At 40.2% G+C, this 14,494-nt stretch overlaps 1 protein-coding gene across 4 annotated transcripts in view; it reads right to left on the minus strand.

Moving 5' to 3' along the window:
- Nucleotides 1-14,494, minus strand: part of MAST4 (microtubule associated serine/threonine kinase family member 4) — a 414,954-nt gene that overhangs the window by 147,962 nt on the left and 252,498 nt on the right. The gene's annotated exons all lie outside the window — the stretch shown is intronic.

Here is a 14,494-nt window from a genome sequence, read left to right on the forward strand (position 1 = left end):
CTGTCACCTTTGATCTCATCTTGCTGCTTACCAAGGGGCTGAGAATGAAGTTGAGAGCTCCTGTGCTACAGAAAATGAAAAGACTGTGCATTCTTTAATCTTTTCATCACAGTTAAACATTTCATACACCACTTTAGGCAGCAGTGATAGAACACAACATGCAGCAATGTGCGCACGCACTCTCACACACGTCCTTTGTGGATCATTCTGAAGTTTAGAGTAGAAACAACAGCCTCGAGTATTTATTGTACTTACAAAGATGAGCATGTTTCAGTAGGAGGTACAGAAGTGTGCAAATCACAAGCAACTTATGTAGTGAGCTACTACACCCTGCTGACAGCCAAGATCCATAATTTGGCATAGCTAACACAGACACTGTTCTACAAAAATACAAGCCACGTACATTCTATCTTAAATCAGTAACTACAGTAAGTGGTGCTTATAGGTTCAAGTCTATCCCAACAAACCTGATATTACAGGTACCTAATTAATTATTTTCAGCATGGATGCCTGCAACTACATACACCAGATTCTTAACATGAAAAGTTGTGGCACCTGTCTGAGGGCAGGTCTTCACTACGGGGGGGGGTCGATTTAAGATATGCAAATTCAGCTACGCGAATAGCATAGCTGAATTCAACCTATCGGAGCCGACTTACCCCGCCGTGAGGACGGCAGCAAAATCGACCTCCGCGGCTCCCCGTCGACGGCGCTTACTCCCACCTCCGCTGGTGGAGTAAGAGCGTCGATTTGGGGATCGATTGTCACGTCCCGACGAGACGTGATAATTCGATCCCCGAGAGATCGATTTCTACCCGCTGATTCAGGCGGGTAATGTAGATCTAGCCCTAGTGGTAGATGTGCAACATACAGATAGGAAAGGGTGCTGGCTCCAATCCCATACTATCTACCATCTCCTCTTTTGACATGAAAAACAGACATATTGCAGTGCAGGGTGGGACAGAAGGGAAGAATAAGAAAAAGGATTTAATGACCAGTTCCCTCTCAGTGTTTTGACATGGTTCACAGTCCCTTTGATGTATTTTTCAACCTCTACCCTGCAGTCCACTGCCTGCTTTACTTTCTACCTCTCCTGGCCCTATACTCTGCCCTCCATTTGGGATTTTCTACTTTCCTAATTTTTTTTGCACTATCTGCTTCTTGACCTTCACTTTTCTTTTCAGCCTAGATCTGGCATGTATGTTCTGGTTTTCCTCTTCTCTTCTCTACTTCCCATTCCCGAATTCTTTAATTCTGACACCACCCCCAATCTCTCTCTTGTCTAGACTAGCCTTGTCTAGACTAGCATTTTTCTTCACATTTCCCACTGCTGTACTGGCAACCATACACGTGTATACCATCTGCCAGCATCCACTAGTATTTATACAACAGTGTTGTTTAGATCTGCTCAGTATTGCCAATCCCAAGTGTTAAAAAATCACAAGTCAGGCCTAACACAAAAGAAATAATTACATTAGCTTAACCACCATGAGTTTTAAAAAAATAATACAATTGGGGTTATTTTCAGTCACACGTGGGTCACATGTTCAGGCTTTTCTCTGTAACCCTTAGGGTCGAAATTTACTTTTTTATTAGTATTTAAAGGAAATCTGAGGTTCTCATATAATCATGCGAATCCAGAAGCTGTAGCTTTAAGAAAAAACCTCTCTCATTGTTGTAATTTCCAGCTCACTCTGAGGCTGGGACTGATTTGGCTGCTGATTACTCAGGCAGCTATGGTGCACCTGCTATCACTGTGCAACTAGTGCCAGGACCAGTTCCCACTAGCATCCCACACGAATATTCACTAGAATGTGCCCATTATGTAGTACTCAGACATACACCTGAATGCCATTCCAGTGGTAGCACAGAGGAAGCTACTGCAGCCAATAGTGAGAGTTCTTCAGCCCATTTCTTCCCTTGCTGGTGCCTGCCTGCTTAGCTCAGCCACTCTGCAGTTTAAACAGCTGGTACTAGGGAGGAGTGCCTGCAGCACCTCTTTCCACCCCAAAATCCTACTACTACACATGGAAATCTTGCATCCCTCTCAACCTGGCTCCCTGTTCATGTCCCAAGGAGAGTTCACTCCACCGATGATGCCGCGTTGTGTGCAGCTCCATGCATGTCCTTTTACTTGGTATTTAATACATTAACATGCATATTTAAAAATAATGAGTTCATAACCATAAACTTGAGCTTAAAAAGAGAACTGCATGGATTTAGCATTGGTGAAAGGCATTGGCTCAACAATCCTGGCAAATGAAGTCCTCTGTTTATCATGAGGATAAGTGTCTGACACACACTGCCCTATAAGTAAGCCTCTTACTTGATATGGGTGGGGAAGTAGGGAGAGAAGACTAACTATGAGTAATCGGGAAAGTTCAGTCTCCATGACCCAAACATTCTCTGTACTGAGTCTGCCAATTGTGTCAACCATGGTAGTGAATTTTTGGCCTCAGATCTGGATCTGAGACCCATCAAACTCACCTCATTTAATGATGGCCACTAAACACAGGCACCATGAATAGACCATCCCAGAAATCAATCTTCACTGGCTCCCACTGAATAGAGAGTCCAGTTCAAAGCCTCTATCCTGATTTTCAAAGCCCTCCATTGTTTTGGTTCTGCTACCAAAAATTGCCTCCCCTCCACAACCCTGACCTTCAGAGAGAGCTACATTCCATGCAAACTTAATCTAGATTATGAAACTACTAGCCACAACAGATAACCACAAAATAACCATTTTCAGAATTAAATGAATTTTGGACTCAAACTTAGAACTTCCTGAGGAAAACCAATACATATACCACACCACATCCAGACATTTAAATAAAACCCTATGAACAACTAATCAAGCTGCTTCTCCTATATATAAGGAATCCAAATGACTGTTATTTCTATTTTTAAATGTGTGGCAAACAATCAGATATTACGGGGATGAGGGCTTGCACATATACATGTGGATGAAGGGGTAGAGTAGAGTAAAGTGCAACGGAGTCTAAAGACAGTTATATGAATTTTAATGCTTGTGTAAGGTACCATAATGGAGAGCTCAAGTCCTCTCTCCTAAGAAAAAATACAGCAAGTTTAAGCACGGTGAAGTACAAGTATAAATAATAATGACCTGTCGATATACCTCTCAACTGTGACCTGGACAAGCCACTCTTGAAGTCCACCTATCTATCTCATAGAACTGGAAGGGACCCCAAAAGGTCATTGAGTCCAGCCCCCTGCCTTCACTAGCAGGACCAAGTACTGATTTTGCCCCAGATCCCTAAGTGGCCCCCTCAAGGATTGAACTCACAACTTTGGGTTTAGCAGGCCAATGCTCAAACCACTGAACTGGTGCACTATAACAAAAGTGCACCATTTCAGGGTCCAATAGTGCAGTTGATCCTGACATGTCATTTATTCCTGCTACATTTCAGTAAGTCCACTTTAAGCAGCTTTTAAAAAAAAAAATAGTGCAGAGCATCCACAGAAAACATTCACTCCATTTGTTCCTGTACCTGAGCATGGGGGCACCAATTATACAGCTTCTGCAACAGTTATCTGGAGCAGGCACCTGAGATGGTAATAAATTAATATTTATCAATATATTATTACATATATTCTCTCATAAGATTTTGTCAACTTGGAATTAAGTTTGAAAAAACTTGGGGAAAAAATCCCTTTAGAGAACATTAACATTTTCTCAAAAATACACCTGAAAATTTCAGGCCAAGTTTCCACATCACAAAAACACTCCAAAAATTTGAAAACAAAAAAATACACAGTTAAGCTCACTCAACCTACCTTAGCTCTTCCCTTGTAAAGCCACATTGAAAACAACCAGAAACTAAAACTACCTAGTAATTTATGAAATGCTTTACTGAGATAATGGATTATAAAAAAAGATGACATATTCCATTTAAGCACAAAATATTAAATAAGACAGTACAAAAAGTAAGCAGAAAAAAGATTATTCTATTTTCCTCCATATATGTACATTGGGAAGCTAAATGTCACCCTCAAGCCAGTAAAGATTCCAACGCATGTAACCCACCATTCCTTTGAAGAAAATTAACCAAAAATAAACATACAAAGACAAGCTTTAGCTGAGAAATATCCCCTTACAATGAAGAGTGCAAAAGCTCAGACTAGTTTCCCAGTGCTGATTTAGATATTGAAAACTAGATAGCTAAATCCAGACAAGCACACATTAAAAATGCATTGTAATCAGTCTATGGCTAGTAGGATTAAAGAAAATAGGAAGGAATTATTTAAATGCATCAGGAACAAATTAAATCTTAAGAGAGGTATAGGCCTAATATTAGATAAGGATGGTAAAATTCTCCATCATCATGCAGAAAAAATAGAAGGATTCAATAAATATTTCTGTTCCATACCTGGAAAGAAGAAGGAGGATGTATTTATGTCTTAAATGACAAAAGAAATACTTCTTAATCCATCAGTAAATAGGGGAAAAGTAAAATGGCAACTACAGAATTTAAATATTTTTAAATTGGAGGATTTGATAGCATGCATGGAAGAGTACTAAAACAATTGGCTGAGCAGCTCTCAACCATTAATGTTGATTTTCAACAAATCTTGGAACACCTGGAAAGTTCCAGGGACTGGAGAAAACCTAATATCATGGCAATATTTAAAAAAGGGTAAACAGAATGAGCCAGAACACTATAGGCTGATTAAGTTAACAGTGAACCTGGACAAATTCAAGGAAAGATCATAAGGCACACGATCAGTAAAGAATTCATGGATGCTAGCATAATTAATGTCAATCAATGTGGTTTTATTGAAAACTGGTCTTGTTAGACAAACCTGATGTCTCTTTTCATGAAATTACAAGTTTGGTTGATAAAGGTAACTGTTGATATAATATACTTAGATTTCTGTAAAGCATTTGACTTAGGGCTCGTCTACACTGTCACTTTACAGCGCTGCAACTTTCTCACTCAGGGGGGAGGAAACCACCTCTGAGCGCTGCAAGTTTCAGTGCTGTAAAGTGCCAGTGTAGACAGTGCACCAGTGCTGGGAGTAACTGAATTAAAAATGGTTTAATAGGCAAATCTCACAAAGTAATTGTAAATGGTGTGTTTCTAGTGGGAACCACAGGGATCTGTTCCTACCTCTATGCTATTTGCAATGATATGAAAGAAAATATAAAACCATTGCTAGTAAATTTACAGAGGACACAAAAATTAGTGCAGTGGTAAGTAACGATGGGGATAGGTCAGTTATACAGACCAACCTGGATCACTGGGTAAGGTTGACTCATTTGAACATGTGCTTTAATACAGCCAAATGCAAGGTCATACATCTAGGAACAAAGAGCGTTAAATCACATGGACTGGATCCTGGAAGGCAGTGACACTGAAAAGGACTTTGGCGTCACAGGAGATAACCAGTTGAATATGAGCTCCCAGTTCAATGCTGTAACTAAGAGAAAAATGTGATCCTTGAATACATAAGCATGGGAATATCACGTAGGAGTAGGAGGTGGTATTACCACTTCACAAAGCATTAGTGAGACCATTACTAAAATACTGCGTCCAGTTCAGTGCCCACACTTCAAAAAGGTTATTGAAAAATTGGTATGGTTTCAGAAAAGAGCTACAAGATTGATTCAAGGTCTGGAAAACATGTCTTATAGTAAAAAACATAAGCAGCTTGGTCTTTTTAGTTTATTCAAGAGAAGGGTAAAAGATGACTTCATCACAGTGTACGAGTACATGGGAAATTGATTTCTGATAACAGATGGCTCTTTAACAGAAAAAGGCAAAACAAGATCCAATGGCTAGGAACCGAAGCTAAACAAGTAAGACTAGAAAGAAGATTCAATTTTTTAAATAGTGATGCTAATTACCCATTAGAACAGCTTGCCAAGGGATGTAGTAGATTCTCCATCACTTGAAGTCTTTCAATCAAAGTTGGATATCTTTCTAAAAGATATGCTATAGTTCAAACCGAAGTTACAGGGTAATGTTCTTTGGCCTGCATTATGCAGGAGGTCAGACTACATGATCATAATAGTTTTTAAAATCTATGAATCAATGAAATTATAGATTTTATGAAAAATTTCTGGTTTTAAAATCCATGAATCAAGGAAATTATTTCATTTTGCCCTATTATAATGTTTGACCTCTTGCTCCCTCTAGTGGTTGATACTGTTGATGTACCACTCACTTATTACCTGTCTTTAATAAATTCAAACACTTTATTCAGTGTGTGAAACATGGTATCCAAATAAACTTTTAAAAAATATCAAAATGGAAGTAGTGTTTGTATAGAACATATATCTGCCAAATTTCTAAGACTATCCAATACTATTTATAAATGTGTGTAAATATTACTCTAAATGGGTGTAATATATCATTCAAAATTCAAATTAACCCCCCACTTTTTTGTTGTACTATAGTTTAATAGATGTAAACATATTTAAGGAAAAGGACAATTACTTTGTAAAGGGGTCACTGGAACTCTCTTCATTCATAAGAGATTATAAATTATGAAAAGGATCTCAAACATTAATTAAAACCTAAATATGCATTGAGCAGAAATGTGCATATAAATCAGGCAAGACCATTTTTAATTTCTCCTAACTGTATATATATAGTGCAGCCATCCATGTAAATAACTAGGCTAGTATACATTTGCACTGGTCTGGAGATTTGCTTCTGCTTCTGAGCCAATAAAACAAATAAGCAGACTAATGACAAAATAAGAGAGAACAATATCTGATCTTCATTGTTGAAGTCACATCATTTCTACAAATGAGGAAAGCATTACTGTAATTCAGAAATCTTGATTTCTGTTGCAAGAAACTCTTGCAAGGGAGAGCAAATAGAGCACCAGACAAAAATTTCATCAGCTTTCCAAAGTAACCTGGTGTTTGGCGCCGAACTTCAACATCATATTATCAGAAAAGAAATATTTGTATCTATTTTATAACTGGTATATAAACAATTCTGTTTCTATTTTTGAAATGCACTTTTTCAGGACTAAATGGCTTCTTAAGTGTAGCAACATGGCTTAAGATTTGTAATTAACCACTTTGCACCTATAATATGTTTATATAAATCCAATGGTACATTGATGCACATGGGGAGAACTCCCATTCCACCATTTCTTGCAATGCCCATGTTTTCATGGGCTTCAAGATGGTACTCAGAGGTTACAGACCTATTTTATTAAACAGTCCCAATCTACTTTTAATATTTACACTTTCTCCCACTCTCCAATGCAGTACCCAGGCACATCTTAACTTGCATCTCTTAAAACCACCTACCATGTTCTTCAAAATATGCAACAATGTACACCTGTGTATCTGAACCTATGATTGAGATTAGTTTTATAATTTATCAAGAAAGTGTAGGAGCACAGTACTCATGCTTAGCCTTTATTATACATGTTGTACAACTATAGCTGCCTCCAGACAAGCCATATTTTGTGAACAATTCGATTGTAGAGTAAAAAACCAAACAAATCTCAAACACACACAAGAATAAGTTACCTTGCTAACAAAATTATTGTAGTAGGCTTTAAACTAAAAATGAATAAGTATAGTAGCCCACAGCTACATTCCATACTATATATATACTTTTCTGTAATATGGAACATCTTCATTAATGAACACATGAATACTGGGACACGAACATTTATTTGCTATCTATAGAAAACATGTCTATTATTTCTTCAGGGAAATTAGGGTTTAGATATTAAATTGTCTCATTTCTCAGGTGCCATGGACAAAAATGGGGCACTTTCCTGGCATACTCATTGTGGAATAATCTACAACAAATTTCTAGAGCAGGGCTAGTAGATGAATACAGACCCCTAAGCAGAACTAGCCCATTACATTCACCTCCTGCAGCTGAGCACTCCACAGCTGCGGCCCACTGTCCACTTCTAACAGACTTACCAGACTGAACCCAACCCTCTTCCAAAGCCAATTAAATTGGGAACCAAGCTGGATAGAGGATAGGAGAAAGAAACTGGGTATCATTCATGCTAGGGGTCATTCACCTCTGTAGCATTTGGGAATGTTGTTACGTGAGTTCTTAATTTCTCATTTTAAAAACACCTGTTTGATGATGCTCCCTAGCTCAGCATAGAGATCCTCACCACAGCTATGAAGCACTCAAATCAGTCAGTCAAACCTGAGTGGTAGAAATCTTGAAATTAGCACCAGCTGCTCAGTCTAAACGAGATCTGCAAAGAAAAGTGCATCAGCTGTACAGTTATATGCTAAAGTCCCAAACTGAGACGATTTTCTAATTCACAGACATCCTGTACCCATCCCACATGACTGCCAACCTGTACTGTAATGACGACTGCACATCTACCATGGACATTTGTTGGAGCATGGGAATTGATTGATTCTCCCTCACACATTGGCATGTGCTGTTTTTCTGTTTGGATTATTTAAAAAACATGATTTAAAAAAAATTAAATCCTGATTTTTTTACTGCAGCAAGTATAAAACGGACTCTAACTACTTTGGAACCTTGGGTGATATACTAAGTTACTAGAGCAGCAGCATTTCCTTGATTCTCCCCTGCAGTAGGTTGGGTTCATGTTCCAGCTGACTTCAGTGATTGATTCAGTTGATTCCGCTGTCAACAGAATAGCATGTGATGGAGTATCCTATGCAGTGGGAGCTGGCAAATGGGAACTTTGGGACACAGGAAATTACACAGGAAAACAATACTTAAGTAATATTATGGGGAAATGCCTGTCTCCATTACCCTTGGAATTTAGGGCACTGAGCACATAGCTTTACAGTCAATACATTCTTAAATCTGTACATGTCTTTTTTAAATGAGTCTCCTACTCAAAAGCCAAAAAAATTCCTGTTTTAATAAACCCATGTCCTACAGTCTGAATTTTCAAATAACTCCCAATATATTTAGGGTCAAAAGGAAGAAAGCTGAGTTATTGAATCTTCCGGATTTACAGAGGATGAATATTTGAAAGAAACAATTACAGGGATAACTGAGCACAGTCTCAAGTCTAATTTTTTAAAAAGGACCAGTTAATTAGCCCATCTCTCAACTGATGCCAAAATGTACCATTGCTTCCAAGCAGCATGTACCAAACATAACATGCTGATCTGTTGCATCAGTGAAACAGAGCATCATGGGAGACGGGAAAAATTTGTAGGAAAGAGTTTATTTGCCCAGAAACATTCAAGTGAGAATGAACAACCTTCAGATACAATAAACACAAGGAAAACATGGTTGGAGTAAGTGAACATAAACACGATGTAGGAGATGGCCTTGGAAAGGAAGATTAACTTGTGGTAAAAGCACCTCAGGTTCTATTCCTGGATCTGCCACAGATTCCATGTGTGATGTTGTCATTTAATTTCCCTGTGCCCATCTGTAAAAGTGGGGCTAATAATGCTTCCCTACCTCACAGTACAGTGGGGATAATTTCATATATATTTGTGTGAGGTGCTCAGAAACTACTGTGGTGCCAAAGAACGAAAGAAATGGAGCTAGACAACAGCACGAGGAGTTTCCTCATGCTGGCTTCTACCATGGTTTCTATAATTCTTCTCTCCTGAGGTTATGGGGAAAGGTATGGGGGGGGGGGGAAGACATGCTGAGTTGAGGAGATGAACATTATCATCTTTTCACCCCCTGAAGACAAGAAAAGAATACCTATGCCTTGTCATAGGCAGGGAGAAGGGGCAGCTCTCTCTTCCTCCACACAGAAACCAGGGAAGAGGATGCACAAAGGGTGATAATACTTCTTCCCTTCTCCATGAAGTCAATAGGCAAGTGTGCCTGGTCTGTAGTCAGCATCTCAAACACCATCCACTAACCAAAACAGGCAAAGCTAAGAGTACAGGATCGGTACGGTCTGTTCCAAGCCCTGCCATTGCTAGACCCAAGACGCTTCTATCAGTAATAGCTAAGATGTGCAAACTAATATTCCATCATCCAATCATAAGCCAAAATTACTCAGCTAAATTCAGATGACCCAAAAGTCTTGATTTTAGTGATACCAGGAAAACCGACTATATGATTCACCCATCCTTAGTGCGTGATCATTCAGAAAAACTGCTCTTCCACTGATTTACACACATCCTGACACAAAAGAGACCGAGTCATTTATCTCTAGTCAGTTTACACACACGGACATTCTTGAGATGGCTTCAATACAACACGGGACAGAATCCGAGCGTTATTCTGCCTATCTTGGTCTCAAAGGAACTATTAACCTTTCAAATTATCTCTTTTGAAAAGCTCAATTCATGTCCACCCTTGATAGACCATAGATTTTAAGGAATGTATATGCTTGCAGTGAAAAATTATCAGGTTATTTTAACATCTTTATTTCTTCTTGTAAAAGAGCTTCATTACCTTTCTGTTTTGGAATTGCTGCAAAGACAATTATCTGCAAAGGAAAATAATCCAGGTTCTAAATATCTAGTCACTCAGAAAAGACTACCATTTTCGTACTGAGGAATTTTAAACAAATAAACAACAACAATCCCTAGTTGAAACATCAGGGATGAGGGATGACCAAATAGTGGAAGCCTGAGTATGAACAAGCCCTCTTGGGGTGATCTCTACTGAACTTTTCTTCTGTCTTTGTTGTTACCAGTCTCCATAAGACTAAGTATGCACAGAGTTGTAAGTACCTCAGCACTGGGGCTGCTTTATTTTGTTAGTCTAAGACTAAGTATGCATGATCCAGAGGGTATTTTGTTATATGTATCGGTTTTCGCATAATTATGCTTATGCTTGGATTTATCTGGATTTTAAGTAAAGCCTTCATGTTTGTATTTGTGTGTTCAATCAATCTCAAATTCAATAAAATATCTTGTATAGCTGCAGAGTAAAAGAACCTGTTGTTAGTGACTGATGCACTCTGCTCCCTAGATTTATCCCAGGATACTGGATGGATGCAAACAGTGCCATCAATGCTCTTTCAACCCTCACCCCAACTAGTGTTCTCTTACCCTCCCTTTCTCCTGATCATGCTGCTCAAAATGGCAGACAAGCAGAGGGAAAACACAGAAACACACACTTTACTGAAGACACATGCAGTTCTTTTTCATAAAAAAGAATTTGTATTGAAGTTAAAAGGTTTGTTGCCATATACCAGTCACAATGTAAATTGCCATAAAACTATGCTGAAAGACGCTCAGTACCATCCCATAACACCTAAAGGCACCCTGCTGTTAGTGCAGAAACTGGTTTACAGTTGATCTGATTTTGGATCATTCCGAGAGATTAATAAAATAGAATTTTTCATGCAGTAAAAATTCCACACAGTCTCTGAGATTCCTTCATAAGGCAAGACTCCCCCTGCCACAGCTGTTACTTTGAATCCCTGTCCAGTCATCAGATCATCGGTCACAAGATACAAAAGATTTCCTTAACATAAATTGAAAAATCTCATCTCTGATGGCTGGAATAACAGGTCTTTCTTCCTTTCTGGTATCTGAAGCAGCATATCTTGTAAGGTTGCAGCAGACTGAGAAGGGTTTAATATCATCACCATTGATGCTATCTTCTAGTACCTGCCCCCAACAATACCTCGTCCTCTCCCTACAAAATACCTGCCCACAACAATGCCTCATCTGCCCCCCCCCAAAAAATGTTAAGGAAAGGTGGAAGGTAGAATTACTCTTCTCCAAGGATAACTTTTTTAGAAAAGCTCTCAACAGGCAGAATGAATAAGCACAGGGAATAGCATTCTATCGAAAGGAAAAGTCTTTCTTACTTGTGATTTGCAGTTGCACAGACAGAGAATAAAATAGGATGATTTCAAGGGCACTCATCAGGGTTTTTTTCCTGCAATTATCAGGAACAAGTGCAACAGCCAAAGACTTGTCAAGGAGACAGGAGTCTGAATTCTGGGAAAAGCAATGGAGAAGTGGGGAGGTGCATAAGAGTGCTCCAGGAGATCAGAAGAGCAAAGGAAGGAAGGAGGTGCTATCAGAGTATCTTCACCATACTCATGAGATGCAGGAGTGAGACATATTTGAGAGACTATCCCAATGCATAAGCCACAGGGGTAAACACCCAGGAATCATGAGCCCTATGGAATCATCTGGACATCATCGCACTACAAAACATGCAAAATAATATCCGAGGGAGCCAGTCAATGAGCCACAGACCACCACACCATCAGAAGTGCTAGCTTAAGTCTGCACCTGATCCAATGCACCAGAAAGAGAAGAGATACATGATATATAATGTCCTTAGGAATGACATGGTTTTACCTTATGTTTGCACCACATTAGGGAAATGATATGCCCACTTTTTTAGCATCCATGAACTTATACCAAGGTGAAGGGAACAGAATATATATTTCTTTAATGCATGCCTAAATACTACACTTGAATACAAGGGAATAGCTTCACTACATCCCATGCAATCCTATTATTCAGTCCTAGTGTACTCCCCATACAGCTCTAAAATTCAAGTGCAAAATGCACCCTTTACAGCCTTTCCTATAAGGCAAAGTAACAGACCCCGTAGCAGTAAGAGGCTAATTTGTTGGTTGTCTGTAAGCAGGTCCCAAGTCAATTGTCGGCAACCCAGTCCATCCCAAAGCACTCTCTCTTTTCATCCCATATATTTTGAAGCTTACACCATGGCCCATCACAATTATGGTGTTAAAAGATTTAAAAATTTTATTAAAGCTAATGTATACAGTATAAAAAGTATATAGTACACAGGTTGACAAAAGAACGTCTGTACGTCTGGGTATAGTGCTTAGATTATCCACAAATACAAAGGTTGTTTTTAAAGTCATAAGATACATATCGTGCATAATCAGCAATAACCCAAATTTAGATGAATAAATTTAAGAATACAGTTTAGATATTAGCATCCAAGTATTCGGGTACATCACTCATGACAAGTTATACAGAGAGTTGGTTGGGGAAAGCAAATATAGCAATGAGAGAAAATTGTCCCTCAGTAATTGAGAATTTAGGGTAGGTTGTCCATTTAGAAAGTACAATCCATGAGGAAAGTATTTCAGTTACTTTCCCCAGTGTGCTTCTCATTGGCACTCCAGCTCATCCCTCCTGGTATTGCCGATGTCCAGTGATGTGGTCTATGTAGATGTCCCCCGGCCACCTGATGGCGTCCAACACCATGAGTTACCGCATCAGCTGAGAGTAGTGCTGACCGATTCTACATTCTTCAGCACTTGCTCATTACTGGAATCCCATACGTCCAGGGCTCCAACGATCAGCGTGTGTGTTTGAACCTGGTAACCCTAGGGCTGGTCTACACTGGGGGGAGGGGGAAATCGATCTAAGATAGGCAACTATTCGCATAGCTGAAGTCGCAGTATCTTAGTTCGACTTACCTCACGTCCTCACGGCAGCAAGTCAACCACCGCGGTTCCCCCTTTGACTCTGCTTTCTCCTCCTGCCGAGGTGGAGTATGGGCGTCGATTTATCGCGTCTAGATGAGACGCAATAAATCGATCTCTGATAGATCGATTACTACCTGCTGATCCGGCGGGTAGTGTAGACGTGGCCCTAGCTCTCAAGATTTCAGCCAGAGTGGCATATTTCTCCACCTTTCAAGCTCGGGCATCATGGAAGGTCGGGGTCCTGTTCTCAAAGGGCACTGTGACGTTCACCATCATGATCTTCTGATCCTCGTTGGTGATGGCGATGTCCGGCTGCAGTTGGCTGTCAATTCCAGGGATGGCAGAGTTCACAGCCACCATCCCTATGAGTGGTGGGATGGCTCTGAGCAGGTGATCTTGGATGGTGTTGTGTCGCAGCTACCAGGCTCTGGAATGGGGCTTGCAACTACAGAGGACAGTGTCTCATTGGCATAGCTGCACTTCTTGCATCACTTGTCCCGATTCCCATGGTGAACAGCTCCATTCAGCGAACGCAGTTGAGCCAGGTCCTGTGAATGAACCTCCAGTCAGCAAATCGGGTGAAGCTGCCCCAGAGGAGGAAGTGGTTGCTGGCATCCAACTTGCACATCACCTCGAATGCCTTGCCCTGGTCCGGCTTCCATTTCAGATTTTCCATGTATTGGCAGCAGATGGCATACTTCAGGGTCCTCTCCAGCATGGCTCTAACTCTCAGAGTGACGATTGTGGGCTCTGATTCTTCACTTGTGGCACCAGGACTCCCAGCTTCTGGTGTTCCTCGCACCACATATAGCAGCAGCCAATACACTTCTCTAGTTGTCGACTAGCACTGTGGGCACGATTCCAGAGTGAAGCAAAGTCTCCCTGTCTCTTCCAAATTTGCCTTTCGGTGAGCTGGTCAGGTAGGTGGCAACATCTTGGTTGTGAGGGAATCCTTGCGATTCACTTCCTGATGACATAGCGCTTTCTGCGATGTTTCTCGCCATTGCATCCGGGCACGTAAGAAGGCGTGAGTGATCACCACAACATCACAAAGATCACCCACATGAGAGACACTGGCACCGCCCTGCCTGAGCGAGAAGTACACCAGTTCATTGCTGGCCCTCTGGGGAAGAAACATCCACTT

This window comes from Malaclemys terrapin, chromosome 6, assembly GCF_027887155.1.
Source record: "Malaclemys terrapin pileata isolate rMalTer1 chromosome 6, rMalTer1.hap1, whole genome shotgun sequence".
Taxonomy (NCBI): Eukaryota; Metazoa; Chordata; order Testudines; family Emydidae; genus Malaclemys; species Malaclemys terrapin.